Below are 15,159 nucleotides of genomic sequence, written 5' to 3' on the forward strand. Positions count from 1 at the left end.
ACAAGACCTTAGGCTTAGAGCAGATATTTTCACCCATATTGCTAGTGCCTTCTCTGGAGGAGGGTGTTCAACCCAGACTAGACTAATATCATCAGAACACAGCCATACTCTATGTGTTTCCTCTATCTATATAACATTAAAACAGGTAATGTTCAGATCACCAGCCAAGAACTATTCAAGAAAAAATGGCAGAATGAATATCATGAAAGAGGTGTACTCCCTGAACAAAGACAAGTCAGTGATATGGTGAGAACAAGGGATAACCATTGGATGGTCTGCATGTTCATAGCCATGCAAAAGCAAGAACTTCACAAAGATTCCCTGTAAATATAGGAAGACATTGACGAGAGCCTCATAGTGTGGATAGGCATGGATGGATTGCAAACTGCATGACTGAAGCTGAGGACATAGTGTCAGAAAGACCTGAGTTCAAATTCTGCCTTGGATACTTACTAACTCTGTGGCCTTAGTCAAGTCATTTAATTTCTTCTAGTCTCAATTTGCTTATCTACAAAAAGGAGTGAATAATAGTACCCACCTTATAGGGTTGTTGTAAAGCTCAAGTGAGATAATGTGTTAAATGCCTTGTAAATGTTAAAATACTATATAAATGCTAGCTAGCTATTAATTTTGGGAGAAGGTACCCACATGGACAAGATTCCAGATCCACTGAAGCATTAAAGTGTGTTGAGGCTGGAGTTTTATTCTGAATTATGCTTGGCCCTAGACACAATGTATTGAATGAATAGAAGGTCCATTTCTGCTGAGTTGAACTGAGCCAGATTTCGCCGGTATTTATTTCTTAAGGTGTTTGCCTGGAAAGCTAAACAGGCTAGATCTCATTTCATTTATGACTTGAGTTCTCCATTACCTAATTGGCATGTAAATGGCCTGCTGTTTATTAGGGGAGGTACAGTATGAAACAGCCTCCAGATGTAGCAATTTACAGGACAATCTTCGCATGTGTAGACTGTTGGCCCCTTCCCATAAATTCTGTGGGCAAGCTCAAGAATGAAGTCTCCTTGGATAGTTAGGATGATATAGAGAAGTTAACTTACAGATGGCCACTCTCATGAGTCTAGTCAGGCATATCTCCTTTCTTTGGGTCAATGTCAAAAACATCCTTTACCTGAAAAGCTAAGGTTCACTTTTTAACAGCACGACTTGCTCAGGTATAAAAATGGGCATTATTTAATCACTAAATAATTAGGACCAATTCAACTAACAAGCATTTGTTAAATACAACAATAGAACTGACACAATGTCTGCCTGGGGTAGCTTACATCATATGGGAGTGCACAGCATAAATAAAAGTAAGTAAACACTTATGTACACAAGATAAATAGAAATTCATATAGAATAATGCCAAGAGGTAGAAAGCACTAATAACGGAGGGGAAGGGATCAAGAAAAAGCTTGCAGGAGTTGGTAACTGAAACCTACTCCAAATGTTCACAAGGACTATTTGTGCCCTACCTGTGGTAAAACATTCCAGGCTCCTATTGGTCTGATCAGCCACAGTCAGGAGCATTGTAACTTGACTCTAACATAGTGATGCCATTTTGGTCCTCATCAAGAAAGAAGGATGACAACCACCTGAACTCTGCATTGAAGGAATCAAGGGATTTCAAAACCAAGGGAAAGAAGTGATTGCACTCTAAACATGGAGGACCACGCAAAGGTACAGAGGTGGGAGAAAAAAAGATATTTTTATAAAGAAAAACACGCTAAATTGCCTGAAATAGAGACAGCATAAAGAACAGTAATAAAAATAATACTAGAAAGGTATGTGGAACCAGATCATACAGTATAGGGTTTTAAATACTAGGCTAAGGACATTGTATCTTACCCTTGAAGCCATGGGGAGCCATTGAGGATTCAGGGGCTGGGGAGAGGCAGGATCAAAACTGTGTTTTAGGGGTATCAATTTGGCAAAATATATTCATTTGATAGATGTAGCTTGAAAGATAAATGCTTGATATAAAAAGAATTTCTTCACTTACACTGAGGGAGGAAAAATGTAAAGAAGCATTAACATGTTTAAGAAAACTTCATAAATCAATGGGAGCAAGTCACCATTGATGAGTTATATTTCATTATCCAAGTACAATATCATGGCAAAATCTCAGGTTAACATTCTCATTCCTTGTAGAAATGATGGTAGCTACAAGTGATTGTTTCAACATCCACGCAGATGATCTAATGAATACTAATGAATGCTCCAACGATTAGCTGCAAATTTTTTAGAAAGAAAGAAAAGGGAAAAAAAAGCAAAACTTAAAAAAATACAAATGGAGAAATAAAGTAAGGCATATTTTTAGCTTCTGGAGACCTTTCCTGATCCCTCTTAGCGGATAGCACTCCCCTCCCCCCAGTGGGATAATAGGATGATAAATTTACAGCTGGAACAGACCTTAGAGTCCACCCAGTCCATCCTCTTCACTTTACAGGTGAGGGAACTAAGGCTAGAAAGGTAAACCATTGCCCAGTGTTACACAGGTGAGCAGTAGATGTTTGCCATTTCCTTTAATTTTTGTATTTGTCTCCCAGTTTTGTGTGCCTCCTTTCTGTTTCTGCAGCCATTTTTTAGAGTGGCTGTAATGATAAAGAATACCAATAATCCTACTGATCGTAGGTCATCTATAAACTTTAATTCTGCTGTTACTTAAATGTGAGATCTCTGTGCAATGACTAACAGTTGGACATACTGCAAGAGGAGCTATTTCATATAGATATTTACATTCTTACTATAAGTGAAATCAGAAGAAAGAAGCGGAAGCTAGACACAGAGAAGGCTCATAGGTCTTCCTTGGGGAGACAAAAGTGCCTGTGGAGTTGGTTTTATCAGACACTCAAGAAGCAACAAGAAATATTGTTTCATCATCTGTCACAGTACTAATGAATAGTATTTTCGAAAATCCCACCATGGAAATAAATGCAGCTTACTACCAACATTGGTTCCTGAGGAAGATATAGCAGAGAAATTCTGTGAAGTACTTAGTAAAATCTTCCAAATCAAATTCACATCTATGCTGATAATTGGTTATTTCAGTGCAGGGAGGGGAAAAGGTGAGAATGAAACAAAATCTAAGGAAAAGCAAGTACTGAGAGTGCAAATCAAAAAAGTAAGTCAGCCACTGCTTAGAGGTGGAAAGTGATTGTCTACTCTCTTCAGTCTCTGCCATTTCTACAGGGAATGAGAACATTTAGCCTGAGACTTTGCCATGGTGTTGTATTTGAATAATGAAATATAACTCATCATTGGTGACCTGCTGCCATTGATTTATGAAGTTTTCTTAAACATATTAATGCTTCTTTGTACTCTTCTTCACTCAGTATAGGCGAAGAAATTATTTTGGTATCAATTATTTAAGTTTTAAGCTACATCTATCACTTGCAAATATTTTGCCAAATTGATATCCCTATAGATCCTGCCTCTCTCCCCAAGGCAAGGTCACACAGGTTAATTTATTGTTATTGTTCAGTCATTTCTGACTCTCCATGACCCCATTTGGGGGTTTTCTTGGCAGAGATACTGGTGTGGTTTACCATTTTCTTCTGCAGCTCATTTTACAGATGAGGGATGGAGGCAAACAGGTTAAGTGACTTGCCCAGGGTCACACAACTAGTAAGTATCTGAGGCTGGATTTGAACTCAGGAAGATGTGTCTTCCAGACTCCAGGCCCAGCTCCCTATCCACTGTGCCATCTAGCTGCAACTCACACTCGTAGTAAATACCAGAGAAAGGATTTGAATGGCTCATTTCCTCTGATTTTACCCTACATTATATTGGTCCAAAATGTAATTTACCCCACAATAGTGGGATTTTTCTTTCTTATCCCATCAATGCTGTGCTCCCCTTTGTTCCTGAAGAACTCTTACTTATTTTATCCTTGAGGTTTTCTGAAATCATCGAATATTCTGACTTTTCAAAATCCAAGCACAATGAAAGGAAGTTAGAAGAGTGTAAAAAATAGATTAAGATGTTGAGTTCAACATGATGCGGATGTTGCTCCAGCAAAGAGGCCCAAGAAAAAAAAGTCACATAGGAGGAGGGGCAGAAGAGAGCAGTGTCACAAAATTCTAGTGGGAAGCTTATGCAGGAGTCTTGTTAGCAGTATGGGGCCAGACACATTTTCTAGACTTGCTATTTGAATTGCTTGGAAAGGACCTATTTTTTTTTCACTTAAAAAAAAAGTTAGGTGCTTACCCTAATTTGAGGAACTGCCAACATGCATATAGTTTCTCTCATAATTTCTCTGACCCTCTCTCATCATTTTCATGACCCCATTCCCAAAATTACCTCTCCTCTACTTGGGCAATTTAAATAAGGAACATAGTGGTGCCTCTCATTATGACTGTGACTATCAGTCTAGACTTGACAATTATTGGCCCGGTAAGTATGTAGCCCATCATGGAATTCTGTCTCTTCTCTCACTCTTTTGATTCTTCCTTCATAGAACTACAAAAGGGTAGGATCTTCGTGGGGCTTCCTGCCTTCCCAATTTCCTACCCAAGGAGTTCTAGTTCTCTGAAAGCCTCAAGCAAGAAAAAGATAGCTATTTTTAGACCCCTAATTCTTTTGCCAACTGATGGCTCTATAGGGCAGAAATTATCAGACTGGGTGCTTCATAGATGGGATGTTAATCATTTAATACCATAACAATACTATATGTAATATCTGAGAGGCAGTATAGCCAGCCTCAGAATCAGAAAGACCAAGCGGGGTTCATGTCTGGTCTCTGATGTATACTAGTTATGAGACCCTGGGCAAATCTCAACTTTTCTCTGCCACAACCATTAATGGCAGGGGTTTCCTCTTTACCAGGATTATAAAATGAAATAATATTTTTAAAGCACTTAGCATAATGCCTAGCAGCACATAGTAGGTGCTTAATATTTATTCCATCAATCTATGGGAATTCCTTACAATGATGAAACTGTAAGTCCAAGATCTGGATTATACACACACACACACACACACACACACACACACACACACACACACACACATATACACATACATAAATATATGATGTCTGTAAATGTATATATGCACACACATATAATATATATTATACACATATGTATATATACATGTATACAATATACATAATATATGTATGATACATGCACATGTGTATACATGTATATAGTATACATACATGTATATAATGTACATATATGTATATTATAAGTATAATATATACATATCATATACATACACACATATATGTGCATATATGTGTGTATATACATATATAGTAAAAAATAAAATAATAAACTATATATAATATAATCATTATAGCTAACAGATCTTCAAAGTTTGCAAACCCCTTTATATGCATTATCGACATTGAGACTCATGATGAAACTATGAAGCAGGTGCTATCCCTACTTTACAAATGAAGAAACTGAGGCACATGAAGATTAAATGACTTGCCCAGAGTCATATAACTATTCAATGCCTGAGGCTTAGTTTGAATCCAGGTCTTCTAATTTCTGGGTTTGGCATTCTGTCATCCTGTGTTGCCACCTCCCACCACATATGTTGTATTCTTTCCATATGAATCAGTTACCATGAGAGTCAGGGGTCACCGAATAATCGCCATTCTTAAGCTCTGAAAGTTTCCCATTTGCCTCACAGGTTTTTTGCAATCGTTACATTTCATTAACCATGCTATCACATTTGTAAAGCTTAATGAATAATTGTCAAAAGACAAAAATAGTAAGTAGGGGGAGTGGTGATGAATGTTAGGTACTTATGAGGTGTCGAACTGCTTGACATTACTTCAAGAGTAATGGATGATAAATCAATGGATCGTATGAAGGAAATAGTGTGAGCTGCTTCATTAGTGGTTCAGGCATCTAATAACTAAGCAGAGGGCTACCAATCAATACAGCAATGATCAAGCTTTAATTTAATGGCTATTGTATGTCAGGTCCTGTGCTAGGCAACAGAGACACCAAGAGAAAAGTGAAACCATCCTTGTCCTCAAAGAACTTACATCTATTAGGGAAAAGGACATGGAAGGTCTTGTAAATGCCTTATCTCTCACTTGGGTACAAAAAACACCAATTTCATAAGTATTAGATGTAAGAGAATTAGACAGCAGTTGTTTTGAAAATGATCTGGGGATTGTAGTGAATTGCAAGTGCGGTGTGAGTTGGTAGTGGGATGCGACAGCCAGTTACCTCATTGATCATCCTTTCCTGTTTCCCCTTGCTTTCTCCGTTTTCATGACAGTGCTCTTTCATAATAATAGCAACAAGAATAATAAACACGTGTATAGCACTTATGATGTTTCAGGCACTGTGTTAAGTGTTTTAAATTCTTATCTCATTTGATCCTCACAACAAATCTGGGAGGTAGGTGCTGTTATTATGCCAATTTTATAGATGCAGAAACTGAGGCAAACAGAGGTTAAGTGACTTGCCCAGACTCACACAACTAGCATGTGTCTGAGGCAGGTTTTGAACTCAGGTTTTCCTAATTCCAGTGGTGTTCTATCCACAGCACCACCCAGCTACCCCGTTTACTAGTTCTCCTCCTACCTGTCTGATTGTTCCTGATTAATTTTTCATGTCTTTCAGACCCATTATCTGCAGGGATACTCCTCCTTCTCCAGTTCTGTTCCGGGCTATCTTTTCTTTTCCCCATAGACAGGCTCAATGGATATTATCTCTCTATCATCAGGCATCACTAAGAGTCTTTTAGATATCATGCCCTATAGGCATCTCAAACCCACATGGCCAAAACAGAACCCCTTATCTTTCCTGACAAGTCCTCCTTTCTTCTGATCTTCCTATTCCTGTCAAGGGCACGACCATGTTCCTAGCCACCCAGACTTACAACTTGGCTCATCTCTACCATTCGTTCTCCCTCACCTCGCATAGCTGATCTTTTGCCAAATCTTGTCCTTTTGACTCTGCAGTTCTCACACTTGTCCCCTTCTTGATCACAGCCTCCCCCATCACCTCTCACCAGCACCATGTGAAGGCAGTTAAGTGGTGTCACGGACCAAGCGTTGAACTTGGAGTCAGGAAGATCGTAGTTCAAATCTGGCCTTAGACACTAGCTGTGTGACCCTGGGCAAGTCACTTAACAATCTCTCTATACTTCCATCCCCTCATCTGTAAAATGGGATAATAATAGCACCCAACTCACAAGTATTATTTTGCAGATCAAATGAGTTAATATTTGTAAGGTACTTTAAAAACATTAATCATTGTTGTTATTATTACATTATTATTATGTATTATATTGTATTATCATATCATATATATATTATTACTGCAGTAACCTTCTCATTGATCTGTCCTCCTATAATTTCTTCCTTCTTCAATCTGTCCATTGCTCTACTGCCAAAGTAATTTTTCTGAAGTGTAGGTCTGACCATGTCTTCACTTCCCCTTCGCCCTCCTCAGAAAGCCTAAGAGTTCCAGTGGTGCCCTATTACCTTCAAGATCAAATATCAAAATCCCCTATTTGACATTTAAAACCCTATATAACACCCATGGCCTCTTCCCAGCTTTCCAGGCTTCTCACTCTTTTCATATTCCATATGCTCTTTGATCCTGGTGGACTGGCCTCCACATGACATTCTATCTTCAGGCTTTATGGTTTGAGTTGGCTGTACCCCATACCTGGCGTGTCCTCCCTCTTCACATCTGTCTCTTAGTTTCCCTGGCTTCTTTCAAGTCTCAGCTCAAGTTTCAGCTTATGAACAAGGCTTTTCTCAGCCCGCCATCCATCTACTCTATATGTATTTTCTGTGTGACTAGCTAGTTAATTTGTTGGGAGAGGAGAGCAATCTGAGTTAAGTGACTTGCTCACAGTCACACAGCTAATAAGTGTCTGAAGTTACATTTGAACTCAGGTCCTCCTGACTCCAGGGCTGCTGCTCTCTCCACTGTGCCACCTAGCTACCCTGTAACTTGTCTACTGTCTCCTCTATTAACATGTGAGTTCCTCAGGGGTGGATGCCATATTTGTTGCCTGTCTTTGAATCCTTAGTGCTTAAATAGTGCTTGGCACATAGTAAGTACTTTATACCTGAGAGTTCATTGATTGATTCGTTGAACAAAAGCCAGTGTAATCTTGGACTGCATTAAGGGGACATATTGTCTAGGAAGAGGGAGCCTCCTTTGGAGGATTGGGTCCAGTTCTGGGATCTGTGGTTTAAGGCGGTATCCACAGGAAGGCCTTGAACCTATGTCATAATTGTGTCAGTCGAGAGAACCGAGGTTGTTCAGCCTAGAGAAGACTCAAGAGGGATATAGTTGTTCTTGGAAGGGGGCTGCTGTTTGATCCCAGAAGACAGAATCAGAAGAAATGGGTAGAATCTGCAAAGATGCAACTCTAGGCTTGATGTCCAAAAAATGCTTGAGGATTTGTGCTGTCCAGAAGGGGAACGGTTTGCCTTGAGGGGTGATGTGTCTTCTCTCCTAAGGGCTCTTCAGTCAGAAGTTGGGTGACTTCTTCAGGTGTGTTATGTCAGGGGGATTCTTTTCCCTTATGGGGTTGAACTACATCAGGGATTCCTACCCTGTGGCCTTTGAAATTGTTTTGAAAATATTTTGATAGCTATATTTTCATAATGTTTCTTTTTTAATCTTATTTTTTTTAAATCATGCCTTTAAAAACATTCTGAGAAGGGGTCCAAGGCTTCATTAAACTTTCAAAGGAATGGATCCATGATCCAAAAAATAGCTAAGAATCTTTGAACTAGATGGTTACTGAGGTCCCTTCCAAATGCCAAATTCTGGGATTCTGTGATTGGGATTCTGGGATATGCAAAATAGATATAAGGTGAATTTTTTTTGAAGAAGAGAGACAACATCTGGTGGGGTGGGGGGGAGGGGAGATTAGGAAAGGCTCCAGGTAGAAGGTGCTGCTTCAGTTAAACCTCCTTAAAGGCAACCTGGAATTCTAAGATTCAGAGGGGGTGGAGGGTAGGGAGAGTATAGTATTCCAAGGATAATGAGGACAGCCTATGCAAAGATTCAGACAGACAAGAGGGAGTATCCTGCTACATGAGGAACTCTATGACCAAGGATCGTCCATCCAGCATGACTGACTACAGCTTACTTTTCAACCTTTAGAACTTTCACATCATCCATCCCTCCAGCTGCCGCCTCCTTCAGCTGTGTCTGTACTCAGAGCAATTCCATGGTGGATTGTTAGGCTTCCATTTCAAATTCCTACTATGGGCCACTTAATGAAAGGGCCAAAGGTAAGCATTAACGCCGCTGTTTGAAAAGCAAGTCTTTTTACAATCAGACAGGGAAACAGTGCTCTAGTGACGCTGGCAGCAGTAATCATGGGGGTGGGGGCGGGGAGGATGGCGTGGAGAGCCGTTTTCAACTCATTGGAGTATATTTCAAGACCTAGTACAGATGGGGCCCGAGGACAAACAAGACAATTTTGAGGTCTGAAATTGAAATTTTTTTTCCTAATAAACTCTTTACCCTATGACAAAGGAGGGACCAGATTGAGGGAGTTCACCAACCCCTGGGTAGTTGTTCAGACATTGATGGTAAACTCAATCCTCTCTTTCCTGGTACAGGAAAAACCCAGACTAGTGTCTCTTTTGATTCGCGCCTGTGGATGCTAGTTACCCACACCTCCCTCCTGAGTCTGTACCTTCTCTCAGCCTCCCTGTGTAAGGGAAGCACCTGGAGTCTTGTGAGAAAGAAGGGACCCTAACATGGATTCTTTGAGCTGAAACAAGGAACGGAGCTGATCAAACAGTTGCTGTTTTCAGAGAGGAAATACTCTGATGTGGGCGGCATCCTTATAAAGTGTCTCTGCACCAGAGGAAAAGCAAAGATGCCAGATGTAGCTGTGTCTCAGCACTGCCTGGGGATATTTCTTTCTTTTCTTTCTTTCTTTCTTTCTTTCTTTCTTTCTTTCTTTCTTTCTTTCTTTCTTTCTTTCTTTCTTTCTTTCTTTCTTTCTTTCTTTCTTTCTTTCTTTCTTTCTTCCCTTCTTTCTTTCTTTCTTTCTTTCTTTCTTTCTTTCTTTTTCTTTCTTTCTTTCTTCCCTCCCTCCTTCCTTCCTTCCTTCCTTCCTTCCTTCCTTCCTTCCTTCCTTCCTTCCTCCCTCCCTTCCTTCCTTCCCTTCTTCCCTCCTTCCCTCCTCCCTCCATCTTTCCCTCTCCCTCCCCACCCCAATACCAGGAAGCTATTCAAATTGTTGACAAATCATGTGAGACACTCACAGGTGACACATAAGGCATTGAAACTGAACACCTCAGCCTGGGCACACAGTTTATAATTTTTTGTACTTTCCCCTCATACTTCTTGAATAGAAGCAGATTAACAACTATGGATCTGGGTGGGAATTTGCTCTTCATTTAGGTGGTTGTTTTTAATTTCCTAGACAGTGAGAATGGGGGAGTACCTTTTGCCGTCCCTGGCCACTGCTGTGGATCCCCAGCTGGGCTTCTTGCCCACACAGCCTCACCACGCAGGTTTGCTTAGTAACAGCACATAGCAGAGAGCTCACGGGACATTGATTGGCAGTGGGATATTATGGACCAACAGCCCATCCCAGCAGGGAGTTCATGGTGGTGGGAGGCTTGAAGTCATAATGAGCTATAATTGTTGGCAGGCAAGAATGAGGGGGAAAGGAAAGAATTTGTACTGGACCTCAACTCCTACCCAAGGGAATACACAGCTCTAGTCCTTGGTTTCTTTGCATGAAGGCAGGGAAAAAAATATAAAATGAAAGCAGTTGCTTTGAAAACAATAGATAGACTCTCAGAGGTCAAGAGGTGGAGGGTTAGGACTGTCAAAACAAAAGTATCTGGCCTTTAAACAATCTATTTATGAAAGAGAGAGAGAGAGGGAGCTGGAGAGAGAGAGAGAGAGAGAGAGAGAGAGAGAGAGAGAGAGAGAGACAGACAGAGAGAGAGAGAGAGAGAGAGAGAGAGAGAGAGAGAAATGGACAGATGAGAGAGATGGAAATAAACAGGTAGATGATAGAGAGATAGATCGATAGTTGACAGATGTTCAATCATTTTAGTCACTTCTGACTCTGTGACACTATTTGAGGTTTTCTTGGTGGAGATATGGGAGCGGTTTGCCATTACCTTCTCCAGCTCATTTTACAGATGAGGAAACGGAGGCAAACAGGGTGAAGTGAGTTGCCAAGGATGACGCAGCTAAAAAGTGTCTGATGCCAGATTTGAACTCAGGAAGATGAATCTTCTTGACTCCAGGCCTGGAGCTCTACCTGCTATACCACTTAGCTGCCTAGATGAGAGATGATTGATAGAAATAAATAGATGATATATGTGTGTATACATCTCTCTATATCGAGAGAGAGAGACAGAGAGACACAGAGAGAGAGAGACAGAGACAGAGAGACGAAGGGGGGGCAGGCAGAGGTGAAGTCCTGGTTTAATTGGTGTTAAGCACAGCTTTGGTTCTTTCCTAAAATGAAGGACATAGCCTATCATACCAGAATCCCATTTAGAAGTTCTGAGAGGTAGTTTACAAACTCATTGAAGATGTTGAAAATGTTCCTGGGGAAAGTTAACTCATGATATGAGGCAGTATATATGATAAATGGCACGCAGGTAATGGTAATGATAATACATTTATGTAACACTTTAAGGTTTGCAAAGAGTTTTGCCTATGTTCCTTCATTTGATCATTTTATAACTGCCAGCTGCCCTATGTTATAGTCAAGGAAAGCTGGAGAAAGACCTGGGACTTGGGCTTGGACCTTGAAGAATAGTTTAGATTTGGATAGGAGAGGGTAAGGGAGGAATGGAAGTGTTACCAGCTGAGGCATGGGCACAAGAATGAACAGGAGATTGTCTAGACCTAACCAGCTAGAATAGAGAGTTCCTTTTGAAGAGTCCTGGGAGATGAGGTTGAAAAGGAGGATTATGGTCAAGGCTACAGAGGGTCTTTGAGGTCATTCAGAAGAATCTGGGATGAACCTTGTAAATAACGGGGAATTTCTGAATGGCATCTGGGAAGTGATTTTAATACAGAGGGCTGAGAATAGTGGAAAGAGGCTAGGATATGGAGTCAGAAGACCTGACTTTTATTCCTTACTCTGCCATCTACCTGCCATTTGACTTCGGACGAGTCAACCTGCCTATCTAGCTGCAGTTCTTTCATCTGTAAAATGAGAATGTTGGATGAGCTGATCTCTCAGGGCCCTTTGTGTGGTTCAGTGGATCTAGTGCTGTTCAGGATGGGCTGGAGTATGAAAAAAGGTTGGAAGCCATTTAGGAAGCTATTGTGCTGGGACACCCATGAGCTGAACTAAAGTAGCTGAAAAAGAGACAGGGTAATGATTGTGAGGAACATTACCAGTAAAAGACCCAAAAAAATTAGGTGCACTCCAGTGAGAAAAGAAATTGCCAAACCCTAACCATTTTAGCTGAGGACATGGTTGCTTCTGGTTTCCCACCAGACACATCCAGTGCCCGCATTGGAATAGGGTGGTAGATGTGACTGTATGGTTGCCAAATATCTGACAGATGCCCCCATTCCACATCTGGTGGCACATCTGGCTACCTGTACATTGTTCCAAGAGGTAGTATGCAAACAAATATTGGGGATACAGAAAGCCAGTTTTGTGATCAAACTGATCTCCGAGGACAATTTTGTCCTATGTTTTTGCGATGGAAACATCATTATATTTTCAACACTAGTCTCCGACCTCCTTATAAGCAACAGTCAGGTCAGTTCCAATATGTAATGGCTCCCACTCAGGCTGTAAAAACTTCAATGTACTTAAACTAGTCTTTCACCAAAAGTTAGCAGTAAACAATTGGGTCATAAAGCTTTTTTGAGAGGCAAGAGAACACCAATTCAGAGGCCATAATTATTATTTCTCTCATAGTGATGACTCTTTAGGAACAAAATTAAACAAACAAACAAGGCATCACATTCTAAGCTTTTCTATGGGTTTGTTTTGTATATCATCATTGGCTGTTTGGGGAACGCAGAGAGTAAAACATTCTCATTCTTCCTGGTGGTAAATCCTAGAAGTGTGGCAAAGCGTGCACCCAATAATTTCTGCGTAATCAAGTATCTGATTCCCATAAACGATCTACATTTCATCTCTCTCACGTGGCTATTTGTGTTTGGAGCAGTTTCAAGTCGTTGGAGAATGTGCTTGTGTCTGCAAGACCCACAGTTTTATTCCTCTGCAGCCGAAAGGCCGAGAAATGGAAATTATAGGGAAGTTAATGAAAAACTTACTTGAGCTAGACTTGTTCAATAGCTCTGGGACCCCATGATTTTATGTTAGCATTAACTGGACAATATATTCTTTACAGGAGGCCTGGTCGTCTTTAAAGCGTGGGTTCAGCTCTCATTTGATACATCTGCTATCTGCTGCATTGGTGGGAAATGGATCATAGTATCCTAAAATCATGCCCTTGGCATCATGACTGATCTTAGGGATCATCTAGTCCACCACCACTCCCTCATTTTACAGATGAGGAAACTGAGGCCCAAAGAGGTTATGTGATTTGCCCAAGGTCACATTGGTAGTAAATGATAGAATCAAGATTTGAACTCCTGACTCCAAAGCCAGCAACCTTTACACTGCATCATGTTACCTCCCTAATGGATCCTTATTCTCAATTATTCATGGGCAGGCTGCAGTACCAGTTAAACACACACACGCACACACACACACATTCTGAACTTCATTTGATGGCACACAGTGCTTCTTTGGCCGGGGTGGGGAAAGACATCTTAATAGAATATTTTCTTCTCTGGAAAATGAGGGAAGGTGGGGATAGTCTAGAGGAGTTCTAAAGTCCTTCCTGCTCTAAAATTCTATGAGTTGATGTCAGTCACTTCCAAAGTCCTGATGGATTAAAACATTGCTCAGATGTGAATTCCCACAGCATATATAAGAGCATGATATAAAGGTACAAGGTCTTGTTACTAGGTTCTGGAATTCAGTAAGAAAACTGGCATAGAAAGGCAAAAGCACCAATCCGATGTCAGCCAGTAAATACATGGCAGAACTCAGGTGTGAAACTGGGTACCTAGAATCCTACCAACAGCATAGTGCTCTGCCATTTTGTTTTAGGGCTGTCTTAATCAATCTATTGCACTTGGGCTTTTGATTTTAAGTTCCCCGATGGTCTACACCTCTGTGCAACTGCTAAAAGCATCTTTCTATAGCACAAATCTGACCATCTTAGTCTCCTGCTCAAGAAACTTCAGTATCTCCCAACTGCTTTTAGGATAAAGTATAAGCCTTTCAGCTTGGCATTGAAAGCCCTTCTCCATCTGGTCCCAGTCTCCCCTTCCAGGTTTATTGTATATTACTTCACTTTGTGAACCCTATGTTCCAGACTAGCTAGCCAGCTTGCTGTTCCCTGAACTTGGCAATGAATCCCCTGCTTTTACAACCTGGTACCAACTGCCCCTCCTCCACCTGTAACACTCTACCCCCTCTCTCCAGCTTCCTAGAATCCCTAGTTTCTTTTCGCATTATCCCAGGGACCATCTCCTGCAAAAGACATTTCTTCTTCTTCTTCTTCTTCTTCTTCTTCATCTTCTTCTTCTTCTTCTTCATCTTCATCTTCTTCTTCTTCATCTTCTTCTTCTTCATCTTCTTCTTCTTCTTCTTCTTCTTCTTCATCTTCTTCTTCTTCTTCATCTTCATCTTCTTCTTCTTCTTCATCTTCTTCTTCTTCATCTTCTTCTTCTTCATCGTCTTCTTCTTTTTAATCTTCTTCTTCTTCTTCATCTTCTTCTGCTTCTGCTTCTTCTGCTTCTCTTCTGCTTCTCCTCCCCCCTCGCCCTCCTCCATCATCATCATCATCATCATCACCATCACCATCATCATCACCATCATCATCATCATCACTATGATGGCTAGCATTTAACTAGCACTTTAAGGTTCATAAAGTGCCTTACAAATATGATCACCCTTTATCTTTATAACAACCCTTGCAGGAAGGTGCTATTATTATCCCCATTTTAAGGATGAGGAAACTGAGGTAGACAGAGATGGAGTGACTTGCCTAGGGTCACACAACCAGTAAGTATCCCAAGGTGGATTTGAACTCCTCTTCCTGATTCCAAGCCCAATGCTCTTTCTAGTGTGTCACCTCACTGCCTCATCCCACTAAATTTTTGTTCTTTCTCCCCCTTATATATTATATCT

The sequence above is a fragment of the Trichosurus vulpecula genome, chromosome 4, assembly GCF_011100635.1.
Source record: "Trichosurus vulpecula isolate mTriVul1 chromosome 4, mTriVul1.pri, whole genome shotgun sequence".
NCBI lineage: Eukaryota > Metazoa > Chordata > Mammalia > Diprotodontia > Phalangeridae > Trichosurus > Trichosurus vulpecula.